We start from the raw sequence: 15,290 nt of genomic DNA, 5'->3' as shown, positions 1-15,290 counted from the left end.
CTGGTGAAATAAGTTATTGTTATTACATTTTTAATAAATCAGTTAATTTTGAGCTGACTGTTGTTTTGGGCTCCTTTTTTATTCTTTAGATCAACTATCATATATATATATATATATATATATATATATATATATATAGTATCGTTTTAGCACTGGAAAAATGTTTTGTTTTCCATTTTTTTCTCTTCAGGGGGGATGAGGATGTGTCAACTTTTTTAGCCCTTCTGAGTTTGCAGGTATGATGGCCGGGTATGAAATATGAAATGTTAGAAGGAGACAATACTGGCACTTACATCTCCAGTTGGGTAATTGTTTTTCAGTAGTGGAGGAAGATTCTTTACTTTACTAGGCTACTGCAAAACAGAAATACTCAAAATGCCCCTCTGAGTGTTATCCTACATTATATTGTTATTACTGAAACTTAATTTACAACAAACGTTATAAAAGCAGTTTTTTAACGGAGAATTTATACGTTAATAGACTTCACAGTTGACATGATCCATAATAAGACATAGCTCAGATTCGACTGGTGACTGAACCCAGGAACTTCTGCGTGGAAAGCAAACATGGTGAGCTACACTCTGTGTTATGTGTAACATAATCAGTGCATAAATGTATAAGGTATAAGTAATAGGTTCTGAAGTATAGATTAATAGATGGAGCTCCAGTTCTGAAAGGTGAGACCAATGAAAAAGTGAAAGAACTAAAGACGTCTTTCAGATTAGAGACAAAACGTCTATAGAGCACCTTTAAAGCAAGTCCAGTTTCCTTTAACTTTAACCTTTCGATGGATAACTATGACCTGGTTGACAGAAAAACTTGAAAGACATAATTGCAGGCTTTTATTTGATTGTCTTTCAATCCCTTTTGATGACTTTTCAACTGATGCTTGCCAGGTGGTAACAGGACATAGTTCTGACTTCAAACCATGAGACCAAAGTCTGACTCCACTGGGGATTGAACCCAGGACCTTCTGCGTGTAAAGCAGACGTGATGACCACTACACCATGGAACCTCTGTGAGAAAGTTATTGTTAACATAATCAATTAAAAATAAATGTGATGTGAACCATAGACCGTAGAAATAATGGATTATGTTCGGGTTTTGAAAAGTGAAACCAATGCAAAAGTGAAAGAACTGAAAAAATCTTTCAGATGGAAAACAAAACATTTTTAGAGCATCTTTAAATGACAACTACCTAACTAAAAGAACTAAAGACGTATTTCAGATTAGAGACAAAACGTCTTTAGAGCACCAAGTACAGTTTCCTTTAAGTTTAACCTTTCTGCCTTCCTTCCTACCACTGATGTGGTTAACTTTAACATAACACACACAGTTCTTACTTTAAATCATTAATCTGGTTCCACTGGGGATTGATCCCACGACCTTCTGCGTGTAACGCAGACGTGATCACTGCTACACTACAGAACCTCTGTAGAATGCTTTAACGCTTGCATTCCTTTGACATATATCACTAGACAAACAATAAAGCCAGTCCATAATCCAGTGATCCATGCATTGGCCCACCTATCTACAGCCAGGGTATACCGGGATAGGCCCTATTTCAACAAACGGTGGCGTATTCCTTTAACATAATCGGCGCATAAATGTGATCTGAACCATAGACAGTAGAAATAATGGATGATGCTCGGTGTCTGAAAAGTGAAAACAATGCAAAAGTGAAAGAACTGAAGAAGTCTTTCAGATAGGAGACAAAATGTCATGGAGCACCTTTAACCAAGTCTTCAATTCTAAATAAATGGTAGAGAAACCCAGCTATTTAACTTCTGTGGGTTCTTTGTCAAAATTAGCGCTGCGGCTTCCATGGCAAGCGCTCCTGGCTGTTATAACGACACTCGTTATGGATCCAAGGCCAAGTCTGAACGACCATCAACCATTCTCACACAAAACACCATTCAACGACCCACAAAGGTTAAATAGCTGGGTTTCCCTGTCGTTAAGTCAGAACTAAAGACGTCTTTCAGATTAGATAATATAGTATAATCTTTTGCTGGATAACTATGACCTGGTTGATTGAGAACCATCAAAGACATAATTGGGGGCTTTTATTTTATTGTTGTTCAATCCCTTTTAATGACTTTTCAAATGACGCTTGCCAGGTGGTAACAGAACAAAGTTCTGACTTCAAACCATAAGACCAAAGTCTAGTTCCACTGGGGATTGAACCCAGGACCTTCTGCGTGTAAAGCAGATGTGATGACTACTACACTATGGAACCTCTGTGACAAGGTTATTTTTAACATAATCAATCAATAATAAATGTGATCATACCCATATACAGTAGAAATAATGGATGGAGTTCCGGTTTTGAAAAGTGAAACCAATGCAATAGTGAAAGAACTGAAGAAGTTTTTTCAGATAGGAAACAAAATGTCTTTGGATCACCTTTAACCAAGTCTTCAGTTCTGAATAAACAGTAGAGAAACCCAGATATTTACCTTCTGTGCGTTCTTTGTCAAGATGATCGCTACCGCTTCCATCGTTAGTGCTACTGGCTGTTGTAACAAGACTCGTTATGGTTCTTGCAGACGCCCAAGGCCAAGTCTGAACAACCATCAACCATTCTCACGAAAAACACCATTCAACGACCCCACAAAGGTTAAATAGCTGAGTTTCCCTGTTGTTAAGTCAGAACAAAAAACGTCTTTCAGATTAGAGACAAAATGTCTTTAGAGCACCTTTAAGCAAGTCCAGCTTCCTTTAAGTTTAACTTTTCATTGGATAACTATGACGTGGTTTACTGAAAACCTTCAAAGACGTAGTTGGGGGCTTTTATTTGATTGTCGTTGAATCCCTTTTGATGACTTTTCAACTGACGCCTGCCCCGTGGTAACAAGACAGAGTTCTCACCTCAAACCATAAGTCTGGTTCCACTGGGGATTGAACCCAGGACCTTCTGCGTGTAAAGCAGACGTGATTACCGCTACACTATAGAACCTCTGTGACAGAGTTATGTTCAACATAATCTGTGCAGAAATGTGATCTGAATCATAGACAGTAGAAATAATGGATGGTTCTGCGGTTCTGAAAAGTGAAACCAATGCAAAAGTGAAAGAACTGTAGAAGTCTTTCACATAGGAGACAAAATGTCTTTGGAGCACCTTTTACCAAGTCTTCAATTCTTAGTAAACGGTAGAGAAACTCAGCTATTCAACCTTTAAGGGTTCTTTGTCAAGATGATCGCTACCACTTCCATCGCTAGCGCTCCTGGCTGTTGTAACGTCACTCGTTATGGTTCTTGGAAACTCCCAAGGCCAAGTCTGAACGACCATCAACCATTCTCACACGAAACACCATTCAACGACCCCACAAAGGTTAAATAGCTGGGTTTCCCTGTCGTTAAGTCAGAACTAAAGATGTCTTTCAAATTAGAGACAAATCTTCGTTTGCATGTGAACTGAGACAAACGGCGGTTTAGGCAGCAGAGTAAGAGAAAGAGGAAGTGATTTGTTGCTGTTGTTGCTATTTTTGGGATTCCGATTGGCTAACGTGGGCTTGAGCTTCTCGTTTACACTGCCACCTACAGGTTTGGCGCGCTCTTGACTTTTCAAATGACGCTTGCCAGGTGGTAACAGTACAAAGTTCTGACATCAAACCATAAGACCAAAGTCTAGTTGCACTGGGGATTGAACCCAGGACCTTTTGCGTGTAAAGCAGACGTGATGACTACTACACTATGCAACCTCTGTGACAAGGTTATTTTTAACATAATCAATCAATAATTGATCTGCATTGACGGCATACACGACGATGAAATGTCCGTTTATGAAAATAGCAGACCACGTGTAAACGTAGCATTGGAGGCGCCCAAGGCCAAGTCTGATCGACCATCAACCATTCTCACACGAAACACCATTCAACAACCCCACAAAGGTTAAATAGCTGGGTTTCCCTATCGTTAAGTCAGAAGCAAAGACGTCTTTCAGATTAGAGACAAAACATCTTAAGAGAACCTGTAAAGAAAGTACAGGGTCATTTAAGTTTCACCTTTTGCTGGATAACTATGACTTGGTTGACTGAGAACCATCAAAGACATAATTGGGGGCTTTTATTTTATTGTTGTTCAATCCCTTTTAATGACTTTTCAAATGACGCTTGCCAGGTGGTAACAGAACAAAGTTCTGACTTCAAACCATAAGACCAAAGTCTAGTTCCACTGGGGATTGAACCCAGGACCTTCTGCGTGTAAAGCAGACGTGATGACTACTACACTAGGGAACCTCTGTGACAAGGTTATTTTTAACATAATCAATCAATAATAAATGTGATCATAACCATATACAGTAGAAATAATGGATGGAGTTCCGGTTTTGAAAAGTGAAACCAATGCAATAGTGAAAGAAATGAAGAAGTTTTTTCAGATAGGAAACAAAATGTCTTTGGATCACCTTTAACCAAGTCTTCAGTTCTGAATAAACAGTAGAGAAACCCAGATATTTACCTTCTGTGCGTTCTTTGTCAAGATGATCGCTACCGATTCCATTGCTAGTGCTCCTGGCTGTTGTAACGTCACTCGTTATGGTTCTTGGAAACTCCCAAGGCCAAGTCTGAACAACCATCAACCATTCTCACGAAATACACCATTCAACGACCCCACAAAGGTTAAATAGCTGAGTTTCCTTGTTGTTAAGTCAGAACAAAAAACGTCTTTCAGATTAGAGACAAAATGTCTTTAGAGCACCTTTAAGCAAGTCGAGCTTCCTTTAAGTTTAACTTTTCATTGGATGACTATGACGTGGTTTACTGAAAACCTTCAAAGACGTAGTTGGGGGCTTTTATTTGATTGTCGTTGAATCCCTTTTGATGACTTTTCAACTGATGCCTGCCAGGTGGTAACAGCACAGAGTTCTTACCTCAAACCATAAGTCTGGTTCCACTGGGGATTGAACCCAGGACCTTCTGCGTGTAAAGCAGACGTGATGACCGCTACACTATAGAACCTCTGTGACAGAGTTATGTTCAACGTAATCTGAGCAGGAATGTGATCTGAAACATAGACAGTAGAAATAATGGATGGTTCTCCGGTTCTGAAAAGTGAAACCAATGCAAAAGTGAAAGAACTGAAGAAGTCTTTCACATAGGAGACAAAATGTCTTTGGAGCACCTTTACCAAGTCTTCAATTCTTAGTAAACGGTAGAGAAACTCAGCTATTTAACCTTTGAGGGTTCTTTGTCAAGATGATCGCTACCACTTCCATCGCTAGCGCTCCTGGCTGTTGTAACGTCACTCGTTATGGTTCTTGGAAACTCCCAAGGCCAAGTCTGAACGACCATCAACCATTCTCACACGAAACACCATTCAACGACCCCACAAAGGTTAAATAGCTGGGTTTCCCTGTCGTTAAGTCAGAACTAAAGATGTCTTTCAAATTAGAGACAAATCTTCGTTTGCACGGTTGCATGTGAACTGAGACAAACGGCGGTTTAGGCAGCAGAGAGAGAAAAAGGGAAGTGATTTGTTGCTGTTGTTGCTATTTTTGGGATACCGATTGGCTAACGTGGGCTAGAGCTTCTCGGTTACACTGCCACCTACAGGTTTGGCGCGCTCTTGACTGCATTGACGACATACACGCCGATGAAATGTCCGTTTATGAAAATAGCCGACCACGTGTAAACGTAGCATTGGAGGCGCCCAAGGCCAAGTCTGATCGACCATCAACCATTCTAACACGAAACACCATTCAACGCCCCCACAAAGGTTAAATAGCTGGGTTTCCCTGTTGTTAAGTCAGAAGCAAAGACGTCTTTCAGATTAGAGACAAAACATCTTAAGAGAACCTGTAAAGAAAGTACAGGGTCATTTAAGTTTCACCTTTTTGCTGGATAACTATGACTTGGTTGACTGAGAACCATCAAAGACATAATTGGGGGCTTTTATTTTATTGTTGTTCAATCCCTTTTAATGACTTTTCAAATGACACTTGCCAGGTGGTAACAGAACAAAGTTCTGACTTCAAACCATAAGACCAAAGTCTAGTTCCACTGGGGATTGAACCCAGGACCTTCTGCGTGTAAAGCAGACATGATGACTACTACACTATGGAACCTCTGTGACAAGGTTATTTTTAACATAATCAATCAATAATAAATGTGATCATAACCATATACAGTAGAAATAATGGATGGAGTTCCGGGTTTGAAAAGTGAAACCAATGCAATAGTGAAAGAACTGAAGACATTTTTTCAGATAGGAAACAAAATGTCTTTGGATCACCTTTAACCAAGTCTTCAGTTCTGAATAAACAGTACAGAAACCCAGATATTTACCTTGTGTGGGTTCTTTGTCAAGATGATCGCTACCGATTCCATCGTTAGTGCTACTGGCTGTTGTAACAAGACTTGTTATGGTTCTTGAAACGCCCAAGGCCAAGTCTGAACAACCATCAACCATTCTCACGAAATACACCATTCAACGACCCCACAAAGGTTAAATAGCTGAGTTTCCCTGTTGTTAAGTCAGAACAAAAAACGTCTTTCAGATTAGAGACAAAATGTCCTTAGAGCACCTTTAAGCAAGTCCAGCTTCCTTTAAGTTTAACTTTTCATTGGATGACTATGGCGTGGTTTACTGAAAACCTTCAAAAGACGTAGTTGGGGGTTTTTATTTGATTGTCGTTGAATCCCTTTTGATGACTTTTCAACTGATGCCTGCCAGGTGGTAACAGCACAGAGTTCTTACCTCAAACCATAAGTCTGGTTCCACTGGGGATTGAACCCAGGACCTTCTGCGTGTAAAGCAGACGTGATGACCGCTACACTATAGAACCTCTGTGACAGAGTTATGTTCAACGTAATCTGAGCAGGAATGATCTGAAACATAGACAGTAGAAATAATGGATGGTTCTCGGTTCTGAAAAGTGAAACCAATGCAAAAAAGTGAAAGAACTGAAGAAGTCTTTCACATAGGAGACAAAATGTCTTTGGAGCACCTTTTACCAAGTCTTCAATTCTTAGTAAACGGTAGAGAAACTCAGCTATTTAACCTTTGAGGGTTCTTTGTCAAGATGATCGCTACCACTTCCATCGCTAGCGCTCCTGGCTGTTGTAACGTCACTCGTTATGGTTCTTGGAAACTCCCAAGGCCAAGTCTGAACGACCATCAACCATTCTCACACGAAACACCATTCAACAACCCCACAAAGGTTAAATAGCTGGGTTTCCCTGTTGTTAAGTCAGAAGCAAAGACGTCTTTCAGATTAGAGACAAAACATCTGAAGAGAACCTGTAAAGAAAGTACAGGGTCATTTAAGTTTCACCTTTTGCTGGATAACTATGACTTGGTTGACTGAGAACCATCAAAGACATAATTGGGGGCTTTTATTTTATTGTTGTTCAATCCCTTTTAATGACTTTTCAAATGACACTTGCCAGGTGGTAACAGAACAAAGTTCTGACTTCAAACCATAAGACCAAAGTCTAGTTCCACTGGGGATTGAACCCAGGACCTTCTGCGTGTAAAGCAGACATGATGACTACTACACTATGGAACCTCTGTGACAAGGTTATTTTTAACATAATCAATCAATAATAAATGTGATCATAACCATATACAGTAGAAATAATGGATGGAGTTCCGGGTTTGAAAAGTGAAACCAATGCAATAGTGAAAGAACTGAAGACATTTTTTCAGATAGGAAACAAAATGTCTTTGGATCACCTTTAACCAAGTCTTCAGTTCTGAATAAACAGTACAGAAACCCAGATATTTACCTTGTGTGCGTTCTTTGTCAAGATGATCGCTACCGATTCCATCGTTAGTGCTACTGGCTGTTGTAACAAGACTCGTTATGGTTCTTGAAGACGCCCAAGGCCAAGTCTGAACAACCATCAACCATTCTCACGAAATACACCATTCAACGACCCCACAAAGGTTAAATAGCTGAGTTTCCCTGTTGTTAAGTCAGAACAAAAAACGTCTTTCAGATTAGAGACAAAATGTCCTTAGAGCACCTTTAAGCAAGTCCAGCTTCCTTTAAGTTTAACTTTTCATTGGATAACTATGACGTGGTTTACTGAAAACCTTCAAAGACGTAGTTGGGGGTTTTTATTTGATTGTCGTTGAATCCCTTTTGATGACTTTTCAACTGACGCCTGCCACGTGGTAACAAGACAGAGTTCTCACCTCAAACCATAAGTCTGTTTCCACTGGGGATTGAACCCAGGACCTTCTGCGTGTAAAGCAGACGTGATGACCGCTACACTATAGAACCTCTGTGACAGAGTTATGTTCAACGTAATCTGAGCAGGAATGTGATCTGAAACATAGACAGTAGCAATAATGGATGGTTCTCCGGTTCTGAAAAGTGAAACCAATGCAAAAGTGAAAGAACTGAAGAAGTCTTTCACATAGGAGACAAAATGTCTTTGGAGCACCTTTTACCAAGTCTTCAATTCTTAGTAAACGGTAGAGAAACTCAGCTATTTAACCTTTGAGGGTTCTTTGTCAAGATGATCGCTACCACTTCCATCGCTAGCGCTCCTGGCTGTTGTAACGTCACTCGTTATGGTTCTTGGAAACTCCCAAGGCCAAGTCTGAACGACCATCAACCATTCTCACACGAAACACCATTCAACGACCCCACAAAGGTTAAATAGCTGGGTTTCCCTGTCGTTAAGTCAGAACTAAAGATGTCTTTCAAATTAGAGACAAATCTTCGTTTGCACGTTTGCATGTGAACTGAGACAAACGGCGGTTTAGGCAGCCGAGAGAGAGAAAGAGGAAGTGATCTGTTGCTGTTGTTGCTATTTTTGGGATACCGATTGGCTAACGTGGGCTAGAGCTTCTCGTTTACACTGCCACCTACAGGTTTGGCGCGCTCTTGAGTGCATTGACGGCATACACGCCGATGAAATGTCCGTTTATGAAAATAGCCGACCACGTGTAAACGTAGCATTGGAGGCGCCCAAGGCCAAGTCTGATCGACCATCAACCATTCTAACACGAAACACCATTCAACAACCCCACAAAGGTTAAATAGCTGGGTTTCCCTGTTGTTAAGTCAGAAGCAAAGACGTCTTTCAGATTAGAGACAAAACATCTTAAGAGAACCTGTAAAGAAAGTACAGGGTCATTTAAGTTTCACCTTTTGCTGGATAACTATGACTTGGTTGACTGAGAACCATCAAAGACATAATTGGGGGCTTTTATTTTATTGTTGTTCAATCCCTTTTAATGACTTTTCAAATGACGCTTGCCAGGTGGTAACAGAACAAAGTTCTGACTTCAAACCATAAGACCAAAGTCTAGTTCCACTGGGGATTGAACCCAGGACCTTCTGCGTGTAAAGCAGACGTGATGACTACTACACTATGGAACCTCTGTGACAAGGTTACTTTTAACATAATCAATCAATAATAAATGTGATCATAACCATATACAGTAGAAATAATGGATGGAGTTCGGGTTTGAAAAGTGAAACCAATGCAATAGTGAAAGAACTGAAGACATTTTTTCAGATAGGAAACAAAATGTCTTTGGATCACCTTTAACCAAGTCTTCAGTTCTGAATAAACAGTACAGAAACCCAGATATTTACCTTGTGTGCGTTCTTTGTCAAGATGATCGCTACCGATTCCATCGTTAGTGCTACTGGCTGTTGTAACAAGACTCGTTATGGTTCTTGAAGACGCCCAAGGCCAAGTCTGAAAAACCATCAACCATTCTCACGAAATACACCATTCAACGACCCCACAAAGGTTAAAAAGCTGAGTTTCCCTGTTGTTAAGTCAGAACAAAAAACTTTCAGATTAGAGACAAAATGTCTTTAGAGCACCTTTAAGCAAGTCCAGCTTTCTTTAAGTTTAACTTTCCATTGGATAACTATGACGTGGTTTACTGAAAACCTTCAAAGACGTAGTTGGGGGCTTTTATTTGATTGTCGTTGAATCCCTTTTGATGACTTTTCAACTGACGCCTGCCAGGTGGTAACAAGACAGAGTTCTTACCTCAAACCATAAGTCTGGTTCCACTGGGGATTGAACCCAGGACCTTCTGCGTGTAAAGCAGACGTGATGACCGCTACACTATAGAACCTCTGTGACAGAGTTATGTTCAACATAATCTGCGCAGAAATGTGATCTGAATCATAGACAGTAGAAATAATGGATGGTTCTCCGGTTCTGAAAAGTGAAACCAATGCAAAAGTGAAAGAACTGAAGAAGTCTTTCACATAGGAGACAAAATGTCTTTGGAGCACCTTTTACCAAGTCTTCAATTCTTAGTAAACGGTAGAGAAACTCAGCTATTTAACCTTTGAGGGTTCTTTGTCAAGATGATCGCTACCACTTCCATCGCTAGCGCTCCTGGCTGTTGTAACGTCACTCGTTATGGTTCCTGGAAACTCCCAAGGCCAAGTCTGAACGACCATCAACAATTCTCACACGAAACACCATTCAACGACCCCACAAAGGTTAAATAGCTGGGTTTCCCTGTCGTTAAGTCAGAACTAAAGATGTCTTTCAAATTAGAGACAAATCTTCGTTTGCACGTTTGCATGTGAACTGAGACAAACGGCGGTTTAGGCAGCAGAGATAGAGAAAGAGGAAGTGATCTGTTGCTGTTGTTGCTATTTTTGGGATTCTGATTGGCTAACGTGGGCTTGAGCTTCTCGTTTACACTGCCACCTACAGGTTTGGCGCGCTCTTGACTGCATTGACGGCATACACGCCGATGAAATGTCCGTTTATGAAAATAGCCGACCACGTGTAAACGTAGCATTGGAGGCGCCCAAGGCCAAGTCTGATCGACCATTAACCATTCTCACACGAAACACCATTCAAAGACCCCACAAAGGTTAAATAGCTGGGTTTCCCTGTCGTTAAGTCAGAAGCAAGGACGTCTTTCAGATTAGAGACAAAACATCTTAAGAGAACCTGTAAAGAAAGTACAGGGTCATTTAAGTTTCACCTTTTGCTGGATAACTATGACTTGGTTGACTGAGAACCATCAAAGACATAATTGGGGGCTTTTATTTTATTGTTGTTCAATCCCTTTTAATGACTTTTCAAATGACGCTTGCCAGGTGGTAACAGAACAAAGTTCTGACTTCAAACCATAAGACCAAAGTCTAGTTCCACTGGGGATTGAACCCAGGACCTTCTGCGTGTAAAGCAGGCGTGATGACTACTACACTATGGAACCTCAGTGACAAAGTTATTTTAACATAATCAATCAATAATAAATGTGATCATAACCATATACAGTAGAAATAATGGATGGAGTTCCGGTTTTGAAAAGTGAAACCAATGCAATAGTGAAAGAAATGAAGAAGTTTTTTCAGATAGGAAACAAAATGTCTTTGGTTCACCTTTTACCAAGTCTTCAATTCTTAGTAAACGGTAGAGAAACTCAGCTATTTAACCTTTGAGGGTTCTTTGTCAAGATGATCGCTACCACTTCCATCGCTAGCGCTCCTGGCTGTTGTAACGCCACTCGTTATGGTTCCTGGAAACTCCCAAGGCCAAGTCTGAACGACCATCAACCATTCTCACACAAAAACACCATTCAACGACCCCACAAAGGTTAAATAGCTGGGTTTCCTGTCGTTAAGTCAGAACTAAAGATGTCTTTCAAATTAGAGACAAATCTTCGTTTGCACGTTTGCATGTGAACTGAGAGAAACGGAGGTTTAGGCAGCCGAGAGAGAGAAAGAGGAAGTGATTTGTTGCTGTTGTTGCTATTTTTGGGATTCTGATTGGCTAACGTGGGCTTGAGCTTCTCGTTTACACTGCCACCTACAGGTTTGGCGCGCTCTTGACTGCATTGACGGCATACACGCCGATTAAATGTCCGTTTATGAAAATAGCCGACCACGTGTAACGTAGCATTGGGCGCCCAAGGCCAAGTCTGATCGACCATTAACCATTCTCACACGAAACACCATTCAACGACCCCACAAAGGTTAAATAGCTGGGTTTCCCTGTCGTTAAGTCAGAAGCAAAGACGTCTTTCAGATTAGAGACAAAACATCTTAAGAGAACCTGTAAAGAAAGTACAGGGTCATTTAAGTTTCACCTTTTGCTGGATAACTATGACTTGGTTGACTAGGAACCATCAAAGACATAATTGGGGGATTTTATTTTATTGTTGTTCAATCCCTTTTAATGACTTTTCAAATGACGCTTGCCAGGTGGTAACAGAACAAAGTTCTGACTTCAAACCATAAGACCAAAGTCTAGTTCCACTGGGGATTTAACCCAGGACCTTCTGCGTGTAAAGCAGACGTGATGACTACTACACTATGGAACCTCTGCGACAAGGTCATTTTTAACATAATCAATCAAAAATAAATGTGATCATAACCATATACAGTAGAAATAATGGATGGAGTTCTGGTTTTGAAAAGTGAAACCAATGCAATAGTGAAAGAAATGAAGAAGTTTTTTTCAGATAGGAAACAAAATGTCTTTGGACCACCTTTAACCAAGTCTTCAGTTCTGAATAAACAGTAGAGAAACCCAGATATTTACCTTCTGTGCGTTCTTTGTCAAGATGATCGCTACCGATTCCATCGTTAGTGCTACTGGCTGTTGTAACAAGACTCGTTATGGTTCTTGAAGACGCCCAAGGCCAAGTCTGAACAACCATCAACCATTCTCACGAAATACACCATTCAACGACCCCACAAAGGTTAAATAGCTGAGTTTCCCTGTTGTTAAGTCAGAACAAAAAACGTCTTTCAGATTAGAGACAAAATGTCCTTAGAGCACCTTTAAGCAAGTCCAGCTTCCTTGAAGTTTAACTTTTCATTGGCTAACTAAGACGTGGTTTACTGAAAACCTTTAAAGACGTAGTTGGGGGCTTTTATTTGATTGTCGTTGAATCCCTTTTGATGACTTTTCAACTGACGCCTGCCACGTGGTAACAAGACAGAGTTCTCACCTCAAACCATAAGTCTGGTTCCACTGGGGATTGAACCCAGGACCTTCTGCGTGTAAAGCAGACGTGATGACCGCTACACTATAGAACCTCTGTGACAGAGTTATGTTCAACATAATCTGTGCAGAAATGTGATCTGAATCATAGACAGTAGAAATAATGGATGGTTCTGCGGTTCTGAAAAGTGAAACCAATGCAAAAGTGAAAGAACTGTAGAAGTCTTTCACATAGGAGACAAAATGTCTTTGGAGCACCTTTACCAAGTCTTCAATTCTTAGTAAACGGTAGAGAAACTCAGCTATTTAACCTTTGAGGGTTCTTTGTCAAGATGATCGCTACCACTTCCATCGCTAGCGCTCCTGGCTGTTGTAACGTCACTCGTTATGGTTCTTGGAAACTCCCAAGGCCAAGTCTGAACGACCATCAACCATTCTCACACGAAACACCATTCAATGACCCCACAAAGGTTAAATAGCTGGGTTTCCCTGTCGTTAAGTCAGAACTAAAGATGTCTTTCAAATTATAGACAAATCTTCGTTTGCATGTGAACTGAGACAAACGGCGGTTTAGGCAGCAGAGTAAGAGAAAGAGGAAGTGATTTGTTGCTGTTGTTGCTATTTTTGGGATTCCGATTGGCTAACGTGGGCTTGAGCTTCTCGTTTACACTGTCACCTACAGGTTTGGCGCGCTCTTGACTTTTCAAATGACGCTTGCCAGGTGGTAACAGTACAAAGTTCTGACATCAAACCATAAGACCAAAGTCTAGTTGCACTGGGGATTGAACCCAGGACCTTTTGCGTGTAAAGCAGACGTGATGACTACTACACTATGCAACCTCTGTGACAAGGTTATTTTTAACATAATCAATCAATAATTGATCTGCATTGACGGCATACACGACGATGAAATGTCCGTTTATGAAAATAGCAGACCACGTGTAAACGTAGCATTGGAGGCGCCCAAGGCCAAGTCTGATCGACCATCAACCATTCTCACACGAAACACCATTCAACAACCCCACAAAGGTTAAATAGCTGGGTTTCCCTATCGTTAAGTCAGAAGCAAAGACATCTTTCAGATTAGAGACAAAACATCTTAAGAGAACCTGTAAAGAAAGTACAGGGTCATTTAAGTTTCACCTTTTGCTGGATAACTATGACTTGGTTGACTGAGAACCATCAAAGAAATAATTGGGGGCTTTTATTTTATTGTTGTTCAATCCCTTTTAATGACTTTTCAAATGACGCTTGCCAGGTGGTAACAGAACAAAGTTCTGACTTCAAACCATAAGACCAAAGTCTAGTTCCACTGGGGATTGAACCCAAGACCTTCTGCGTGTAAAGCAGACGTGATGACTACTACACTATGGAATCTCTGTGACAAGGTTATTTTTAACATAATCAATCAATAATAAATGTGATCATAACCATATACAGTAGAAATAATGGATGGAGTTCCGGTTTTGAAAAGTGAAACCAATGCAATAGTGAAAGAAATGAAGAAGTTTTTTCAGATAGGAAACAAAATGTCTTTGGATCACCTTTAACCAAGTCTTCAGTTCTGAATAAACAGTAGAGAAACCCAGATATTTACCTTCTGTGCGTTCTTTGTCAAGATGATCGCTACCGATTCCATTGCTAGTGCTCCTGGCTGTTGTAACGTCACTCGTTATGGTTCTTGGAAACTCCCAAGGCCAAGTCTGAACAACCATCAACCATTCTCACGAAATACACCATTCAACGACCCCACAAAGGTTAAATAGCTGAGTTTCCCTGTTGTTAAGTCAGAACAAAAAACGTCTTTCAGATTAGAGACAAAATGTCTTTAGAGCACCTTTAAGCAAGTCCAGCTTCCTTTAAGTTTAACTTTTCATTGGATAACTATGACGTGGTTTACTGAAAACCTTCAAAGACGTAGTTGGGGGCTTTTATTTGATTGTCGTTGAATCCCTTTTGATGACTTTTCAACTGACGCCTGCCAGGTGGTAACAAGACAGAGTTCTTACCTCAAACCATAAGTCTGGTTCCACTGGGGATTGAACCCAGGACCTTCTGCGTGTAAAGCAGACGTGATGACTACTACACTATGGAACCTCTGTGACAAGGTTATTTTTAACATAATCAATCAATAATAAATGTGATCATAACCATATACAGTAGAAATAATGGATGGAGTTCCGGTTTTGAAAAGTGAAACCAATGCAATAGTGAAAGAAATGAAGAAGTTTTTTCAGATAGGAAACAAAATGTCTTTGGATCACCTTTAACCAAGTCTTCAGTTCTGAATAAACAGTAGAGAAACCCAGATATTTACCTTCTGTGCGTTCTTTGTCAAGATGATCGCTACCGATTCCATTGCTAGTGCTCCTGGCTGTTGTAACGTCACTCGTTAT

General features: G+C 40.4%; 18 non-coding genes across 18 annotated transcripts; all 18 read right to left on the bottom strand.

Annotated features, from left to right (window-relative positions):
* Nucleotides 1-942: 942 nt before the first annotated feature.
* trnav-uac (transfer RNA valine (anticodon UAC)) lies at nucleotides 943-1,015 on the bottom strand. Its single transcript has one exon. It is a non-coding gene; the product is annotated as a tRNA-Val (tRNA).
* Nucleotides 1,016-2,166: 1,151 nt separating this feature from the next.
* trnav-uac (transfer RNA valine (anticodon UAC)) lies at nucleotides 2,167-2,239 on the bottom strand. The gene has a single exon. It is a non-coding gene; the product is annotated as a tRNA-Val (tRNA).
* Nucleotides 2,240-2,886: 647 nt separating this feature from the next.
* trnav-uac (transfer RNA valine (anticodon UAC)) lies at nucleotides 2,887-2,959 on the bottom strand. The gene has a single exon. It is a non-coding gene; the product is annotated as a tRNA-Val (tRNA).
* A 673-nt stretch (nucleotides 2,960-3,632) lies between these two features.
* Nucleotides 3,633-3,705, bottom strand: trnav-uac (transfer RNA valine (anticodon UAC)). The gene has a single exon. It is a non-coding gene; the product is annotated as a tRNA-Val (tRNA).
* Nucleotides 3,706-4,169: 464 nt separating this feature from the next.
* Nucleotides 4,170-4,242, bottom strand: trnav-uac (transfer RNA valine (anticodon UAC)). The gene has a single exon. It is a non-coding gene; the product is annotated as a tRNA-Val (tRNA).
* A 647-nt stretch (nucleotides 4,243-4,889) lies between these two features.
* trnav-uac (transfer RNA valine (anticodon UAC)) lies at nucleotides 4,890-4,962 on the bottom strand. Its single transcript has one exon. It is a non-coding gene; the product is annotated as a tRNA-Val (tRNA).
* Nucleotides 4,963-5,995: 1,033 nt separating this feature from the next.
* trnav-uac (transfer RNA valine (anticodon UAC)) lies at nucleotides 5,996-6,068 on the bottom strand. Its single transcript has one exon. It is a non-coding gene; the product is annotated as a tRNA-Val (tRNA).
* A 647-nt stretch (nucleotides 6,069-6,715) lies between these two features.
* Nucleotides 6,716-6,788, bottom strand: trnav-uac (transfer RNA valine (anticodon UAC)). Its single transcript has one exon. It is a non-coding gene; the product is annotated as a tRNA-Val (tRNA).
* Nucleotides 6,789-7,438: 650 nt separating this feature from the next.
* trnav-uac (transfer RNA valine (anticodon UAC)) lies at nucleotides 7,439-7,511 on the bottom strand. The gene has a single exon. It is a non-coding gene; the product is annotated as a tRNA-Val (tRNA).
* A 647-nt stretch (nucleotides 7,512-8,158) lies between these two features.
* On the bottom strand, nucleotides 8,159-8,231 carry trnav-uac (transfer RNA valine (anticodon UAC)). Its single transcript has one exon. It is a non-coding gene; the product is annotated as a tRNA-Val (tRNA).
* Nucleotides 8,232-9,265: 1,034 nt separating this feature from the next.
* trnav-uac (transfer RNA valine (anticodon UAC)) lies at nucleotides 9,266-9,338 on the bottom strand. The gene has a single exon. It is a non-coding gene; the product is annotated as a tRNA-Val (tRNA).
* Nucleotides 9,339-9,981: 643 nt separating this feature from the next.
* Nucleotides 9,982-10,054, bottom strand: trnav-uac (transfer RNA valine (anticodon UAC)). The gene has a single exon. It is a non-coding gene; the product is annotated as a tRNA-Val (tRNA).
* Nucleotides 10,055-11,088: 1,034 nt separating this feature from the next.
* Nucleotides 11,089-11,161, bottom strand: trnav-uac (transfer RNA valine (anticodon UAC)). The gene has a single exon. It is a non-coding gene; the product is annotated as a tRNA-Val (tRNA).
* Nucleotides 11,162-12,195: 1,034 nt separating this feature from the next.
* Nucleotides 12,196-12,268, bottom strand: trnav-uac (transfer RNA valine (anticodon UAC)). The gene has a single exon. It is a non-coding gene; the product is annotated as a tRNA-Val (tRNA).
* Nucleotides 12,269-12,916: 648 nt separating this feature from the next.
* On the bottom strand, nucleotides 12,917-12,989 carry trnav-uac (transfer RNA valine (anticodon UAC)). The gene has a single exon. It is a non-coding gene; the product is annotated as a tRNA-Val (tRNA).
* A 672-nt stretch (nucleotides 12,990-13,661) lies between these two features.
* Nucleotides 13,662-13,734, bottom strand: trnav-uac (transfer RNA valine (anticodon UAC)). Its single transcript has one exon. It is a non-coding gene; the product is annotated as a tRNA-Val (tRNA).
* Nucleotides 13,735-14,198: 464 nt separating this feature from the next.
* Nucleotides 14,199-14,271, bottom strand: trnav-uac (transfer RNA valine (anticodon UAC)). The gene has a single exon. It is a non-coding gene; the product is annotated as a tRNA-Val (tRNA).
* Nucleotides 14,272-14,918: 647 nt separating this feature from the next.
* Nucleotides 14,919-14,991, bottom strand: trnav-uac (transfer RNA valine (anticodon UAC)). Its single transcript has one exon. It is a non-coding gene; the product is annotated as a tRNA-Val (tRNA).
* Nucleotides 14,992-15,290: the final 299 nt, after the last annotated feature.

The sequence above is a fragment of the Perca flavescens genome, chromosome 1, assembly GCF_004354835.1.
Source record: "Perca flavescens isolate YP-PL-M2 chromosome 1, PFLA_1.0, whole genome shotgun sequence".
NCBI lineage: Eukaryota > Metazoa > Chordata > Actinopteri > Perciformes > Percidae > Perca > Perca flavescens.
The sequence above is the reverse complement of the archived record's forward strand: the minus strand, read 5'-3'. Positions and strand labels throughout refer to the sequence as shown.